Source organism: Cyprinus carpio, chromosome A6 (genome assembly GCF_018340385.1).
Source record: "Cyprinus carpio isolate SPL01 chromosome A6, ASM1834038v1, whole genome shotgun sequence".
NCBI lineage: Eukaryota > Metazoa > Chordata > Actinopteri > Cypriniformes > Cyprinidae > Cyprinus > Cyprinus carpio.
In genome coordinates this window covers 6604320-6611271 of record NC_056577.1, presented here as the reverse complement: position 1 = coordinate 6611271, position 6952 = coordinate 6604320, and the positions used below count along the sequence as shown (strand labels likewise).

General features: G+C 38.4%; 1 pseudogene across 1 annotated transcript; it reads left to right on the top strand.

The window, feature by feature from the left end:
* The first annotated feature begins 3088 nt into the window (after positions 1 to 3088).
* On the top strand, positions 3089 to 6952 carry LOC109052331 (annotated as a pseudogene). The gene is made up of 4 exons (XR_006160209.1): positions 3089 to 3238; positions 5161 to 5383; positions 5501 to 5649; positions 5831 to 6952. The product of XR_006160209.1 is annotated as a tubulin alpha chain-like (transcript).

Genomic DNA, 6952 nt, shown 5'->3' with positions numbered 1-6952 from the left:
CTTGTGTATTGTCTTTGTAATTCGATTCCCTAAAGACTAAGAGAATGCAAATCGAGAACACACTGAAAGGGTGTCATGGAAGCCATCAACAAAAGTTTTAAATTCTATCACAATTTGCATGGCTTTAGATCATGAGTCGGTTTCAGCATGCCTGAGATGCCCTTGCACAGGAAGTTTAATATTATGTTAAACCAAATTCTTGTGAAATTTAAAACATCAGTTGTTGAGATAAATGACACTTTAAGATAATTTTTAGACAACACTCAAATGTCTTTCCAAAACTAAAGTAAATCTTAAGCAGCAACACTTTAAGCTGTAAAAAAAAAAAAAAAAAAAAAAATTCCACCTATTTCACCATAAAACCTTCACTTTATTTGCAACCTTACATTTTTAAGTATAATCAGCTTGGTTGTACAAGTAATTTTAAAGATAATTACATTACAAATTATATGAACAGGAAGTCATTATGTTTTTACATTAGCATCAAAATAAGCTGAGCAATTTCTTGATTTTTTAGAGTGTATAAAAAAGTAGGAAATGAATTGATAAAAAAGGGACTTAGACTTTCTGTCTAATATTGAAGTTTATTTGTACATATTTTAAATATTTGTAACAATCCTTTTTAAGAAGGTTTTTTTTCAATGTGAGGTGAGATTGCAAGTAGTTCCACAAGGGTAAATTCCACAAACAATGCTCTAATTTACATTGAAGATAATCCATTTGGATGCAAAGCAAGCACTTAACAGGTCATTATACATAAAGCTCATTTCATTCAACTTTTTAAAACAAATCTGCCCCCACCCCGTCTGACGCAGGAGGAATATAGACACTTTCCCTTAAGACCAGATGACTTTTTATGGTCTCTCACATTTGGGAACATAATAATCTCATAATTTGAATTTGACACTTTCATAGCTTCTTTCCTCTCATGTTGACACAAATGCACTGCCCTCCATTTAAAAACACCATCCAGTCTACCAGGCATTCTTCTCTGATCCCTTCTCTAAACATTTAGACGTATCTAATCCACAAAATCTTGTGTGGGGAAAGAGTCAGTGTGCTTGATGTGAACATAATATTGTCTTCCAGTTTAGAGAACATCTGCTGAGGCTTCCTGCAGAGCAGATCTGGATATGTGACATAAATGTCAAAGTGCAAAGTCCATAACTGATATATGTGAGGTTGCGTTAATGTGAAGACCATCATGTGCAACTGTGGCTCTATGTTACTGAAACATCTTTTCAGACCTGATTAAATATTTTCTGGTCTTCTATAGCAAATGTGCTTTAAGTAACTTGGAAGAAATCAAGTTTCAGAAATGATCTGTCCTTTAGGTCCTCTTATTTTTTGAACGCAACATACATTTTATTATGAAAATTATTATGTGAATTATTTACCTTACCTTTTTCATTTAAATATGATATTAATTCCTTTCTTTCTTTATCATACCTTGTACAATTACATATTACATGCGCCACTGTTTCTTTCTCTCCACAATTCACACACAGACCAGTCTCATGTATTCCAGTTATGAAAAATGAAGCATCCAAGTCTCATAGTTATTTTAAACCTCCTTTTCTATTTCTACCACTTACACTTCTTTTAGTATTAACCTTTTTTTTTTTTTTTTTTTTATTTTTTTACCATTTTATTTTTTTATTATTTTTTTTATTTTTTTAATGCCTTTCTTTGTTAATACTTTCCTTAAGGATAGTTTTAATTTCACCTTTACCTAAAGGAACATTCAAATCTATTACATCTCTTTTTAAAGCATGTTTTTTTTTTTTTTTTTTTTTTTGCTAATTCATCAGCAGATTCATTCATGCATGTGCTGGCACCCAACAGAATCCAACAACCACTCCTTTTCTTTGTATACGCCATATTAATGTAAATATTTCACACATCAAATCTTCTCTAGAAGACTGCTGAGTAATCAATGATGTTAAAACAGAAGCAGAGTCAGAGCATACCACTACCCTGTCTGGTCTTACTTCCTCGACCCATGTTAATCCTATTATGATAGCAACCATTTCAACAGCATGTATTGACAATTTAGATGTTAATCTTTTAGTTATGGATATTTAAAAATCTGGAATATATATTCCTACTCCTGTAAACCGTTTTGGGGTCTTTAGATCCATCAGTATAAATGTGCATACGTGCATAAAATATTTCCTACTTATTTACATTATATTTAACACTACCCATTTCCTCTTCTTATCCAATATCTCTAAATCACATTTAACGGGAAGGAACCCATACAGGTGACACACTACATTATATTTTGGTTTTATGATTTTTGTCACCTCTCCCCATACAGGTGACACACTACTTTCTACAGTATATTTGTTATTTGTTATTTGTATTTATTTAAAATATTTTTAGCTATACGGCTCCTTCTTCTTCTTTTGATGTTTTATGGCGTTGTCAAACCATCTTTTGGTGCATATTTCGCCACCTGCAGGGATGGAGTGTGAGATATCAAGGGAAATGCTAATTCAAAAAAACAAAAAACACCTATATAACCTCTATCTATATTTTATTATATACATTTGTACTTTTCATAAAATTAATAAGAGCTTTACAACCTTTATGGGAACTGTTTAACACATTCTGTAATGTCATATAATTCATGCCAGCAGATTTTAATTCCTCTTTTAACTATTCTGTCCCTTTCATATGCCCTACAGTTAATCAGCACATGCTCTACTGTTTCTGGAAGTCCACAGTGATTACATTGACCAGATTCATGTTTTCCTATAATCTGGAGTGATTTATTAAGAGAAGAGTGTCCAATTCTCAGTCGAGATATAACTGTAGCATTCCTTTTATAACCATAAGCAGTTCTTACATGGCCAACTTGTTTTTATATATTATACAAATGTCGCCCTTTGTTACCTTTATCCCATCTCTTTTGCCATGTCTTTCTGACAGCTACTTTAATTAAACCTTTAATTTCTGATTTACTCAGGGGTATATGTATGTCAATATTTGTGTGTTTAAGAGCCTGTTTCATTTCCTTCCACTCCAACATGAGCAGGCAGACTTCTTCTTCTTCTGTGGTTTTTACTTGGCGGTCCGCTAACTGTCCCTCCCGCCAGAGCGAAGCCAGAGCCCCGCCTCTTCTGCATCCGGTCGCGCGCCGCTATATAATCTTTAGCCGGGCCCCTTCCGCCGCAATTCCGCCTTCGTTCTCCGAACCCTTAACGTCGGTCTGAAGGAAAAATCTGACAAAATGGTGAGTCTTATTATCAGTAAATCGCACTAGACGATTGTTTTCTGTATGTAAAACGTTCTTTTACAGCCTGAGTTGTTAGTGTTTTGTACGAAATGACTTTTATTTATTACGAACATATTATTTAATACGAAGTTATTATTTTTAATTAAATTTGAAATACAGTCCTGTCTTAAAATATAAGACAGACGCTATATTCGTTCGTTTAATCTTCGCGTTTAGTGATGTTCGAAAGCATTTAACGCATTTTGGGCGGGCGCGAGACAAAAGCGCGCGAACGCACGCACGCGCAGCAGCATCAGGAGCTTTGGGATGTGGCGCACTTTCTAACGACACGCAGAACAAAGAGAAAACGGCGAAAGCCAAGCCGAGCCATGTAGAAAATTGATAAACGTCATCCTAAGATGCATATATTATTTATTCAGGAATAGTATTAATGTTATAAATCTATAGCTTAGGCGTTTTTTTCTTTTTCTTTTTTTTTTTTTTTTGTTAGATGCGCGAAAGGGCGGAGGAGCAGACACGTCAGAATTTCAAAAACGCGCATAAAAGTCTCCAGTTATGGTATGGATGCGACAGATATCGCGCCCTTTTCTTGTCCCTTTGACTAATATCGAAAACTGGGTGGTACCGTTGGGTGGGGGAAGGGACCAGCCCTGCCCTTTGGGCCTCTACGGTTATAAGCGGGGTGCGCAGAATTGGTGCGCATGCGCGACCAAAATAAAACAATGGGGTGTGTTCAGACCGCTCATCTGCGTACTGACATTGTTGACAGCTGCTAATGCACAATCACTGTTTTAGATCGACTAACTGTAATACTGTATAAGATTCTCACTCAGACTGAAAGCATCAATCTAGGCTATGTGCTGCCGGTTGAAAGTAAAATGTAAAACTGCCATTTCATTCACTGCTTCACTCGACAGCGCTGAACCCGGCGGCGCAAATATCTGCATGTCGGCATCCCGCCAAAATAAAAGCTTACTCATTTTAAGTTTGGAAATGTAAAACAAAAATGATAGCATTTTACTATTAAGTGTACTATAAAATTACTTTTTAATTTTATAAACATTTGTATTTTTTTAAACAATAGTATTATCACTGATTATTTTAAAATATAAAATAAATAAATGCAATTATACTGTTATCACTATTAATAATAATTTTGTTTTTATAGTTCTATTTAATGAGTTGCACTATGTGCAGTCTGAGTACCAAACCAAATCTCCAGGTGCTCTCAAGAGAACCAGACTTATAACTTATAACTTATAACCAAGGCTGCATATAGAGTGTGAATTTTGATATATGAAGCATAGAACTTAAAAACCTAAGCATGAGAATAAGGGAGCGAAATGGGTGTATTTTACACTCTCCCTAAACTTTGGGCCAGGTCAGCATTTAAGCCTGCATGCGTTCATGCAGATAAAAATGACTGGAACAGCTGCAGTGTGGCTGGTGATGGATATTGATCCACATGCAGACCAATTGATCTACAGAAACCGGTCATCTTAGGCATTACTCCCTGTTACTGGGAACTGAGCAGGTTTCTGACATATGACATATTTTGAGTTGAAGAAAAGTCCCGACCTACCACATAACTTGTCTGTAATGTTAGGAATTTGTAATGATACGGGGAAACAATGTATACGGTCACGTCACTGCATTCAAAGGCACCATTCAACAGCTTTCCATATGAAGAGTAAACATCCTGCCCTACCGTTCTGCTCTGCTTCCTGTATGGACGTAATGTGCTTGTATAGATACCTGCAGTCACGTCGTTTTCTTTAATGATCTTTTAATGATGCCTATGTATTTAATGACATTTAATTTACATAAGCATAAATAATTTTTCTTCCAATCATTTTCCAAGTTTTCACTGCTAACCATATCTTTTTTTTTTTTTTTTTTTCTCTCCTTTCTTGCTATAGCGTGAATGTATTTCCATGCACGTTGGCCAAGCCGGAGCCCAGATGGGCAATGCATGCTGGGAGTTGTATTGCCTGGAGCATGGGATCCAGCCAGATGGTCAGATGCCCAGTGACAAAACCATTGGAGGTGGAGATGACTCCTTCAACACCTTCTTCAGTGAGACTGGAGCTGGAAAACATGTTCCAAGAGCAGTCTTTGTTGATCTGGAGCCCACTGTCATTGGTAAATTTTTATAAATGTATTTTTGTTCCCAGCTGTTAAATTGAGTTTTGGAGCAACTTTAGGTGTTTTAGCTTGTAGTTAAGTTAATAACCTTTTATTTATTTTTTTCTTCTTAAGACGAGGTGCGCACAGGTACCTACCGCCAGCTGTTCCACCCTGAGCAGTTGATCACTGGTAAGGAAGATGCTGCCAACAACTACGCTCGTGGGCACTACACCATTGGGAAGGAGATCATTGACCTGGTGCTGGACAGGACTCGCAAACTGGTAAAAGACGCACATACTGCCACCGTCTCACCTATAAACTAGATATTAATTAGGAAGATCACAGGACATACAAGTTTGCCTTAAAAATGCTAGTCACTAGGCAATCAAATAATAGTTTAGTTATAATTACTATAATGTTGTTATATATCTCCCATCTTAATGTTCACTATTTTGTTTGCAGGCTGATCAGTGCACTGGGCTCCAGGGCTTCCTGATCTTTCACAGTTTTGGTGGTGGCACTGGCTCTGGGTTCACCTCTCTCCTAATGGAACGGCTCTCTGTTGACTACGGAAAGAAGTCTAAACTTGAGTTTGCGGTCTATCCAGCTCCTCAAGTGTCCACTGCAGTGGTGGAGCCCTACAACTCCATTCTTACCACCCACACCACCCTCGAGCACTCCGACTGTGCCTTCATGGTAGACAATGAGGCCATCTACGATATCTGCCGTAGAAACCTCGACATCGAGCGTCCCACCTACACAAACCTCAACAGGCTGATCGGGCAGATTGTTTCCTCCATCACAGCATCCCTGCGTTTCGAGTGGAGCCCTGAATGTAGATCTGACCGAGTTCCAAACCAACTTGGTCCCCTATCCACGTATCCACTTCCCTCTGGCCACCTACGCCCCAGTGATCTCCGCAGAGAAGGCCTACCATGAGCAGCTGTCCGTAGCTGACATCACCAACGCTTGCTTCGAGCCAGCCAATCAGATGGTGAAATGTGACCCTCGTCACGGCAAGTACATGGCTTGTTGTCTGCTGTACCGTGGAGATGTTGTTCCCAAAGACGTCAACTCTGCCATCGCCACCATCAAGACCAAGCGCAGCATCCAGTTTGTGGACTGGTGTCCCACTGGTTTCAAGGTTGGCATCAACTACCAGCCACCAACCGTGGTTCCTGGAGGAGACCTGGCTAAGGTGCAGCGAGCTGTATGTATGCTGAGCAACACCACAGCCATCGCTGAAGCCTGGGCTCGTCTGGATCACAAGTTTGATCTGATGTACGCCAAGAGAGCTTTTGTTCATTGGTATGTGGGTGAAGGTATGGAGGAGGGTGAGTTCTCAGAGGCCAGAGAAGACATGGCTGCCCTGGAGAAGGATTACGAAGAGGTGGGAACAGACAGCGTCGGAGAAGAGGATGAAGAAGGAGAGGAGTATTAAGTTGATGGTTTGCTGACCCTTGTACGACCAAGCAAGGCAACTAATGCCTGATCTAAAATATAGTAAATGTTCCGTTATAAAACCACATTCCATGAAATAAAAATGTTCCTTTTATGGGGTCAAATAAAATGCATCTGTTGCAA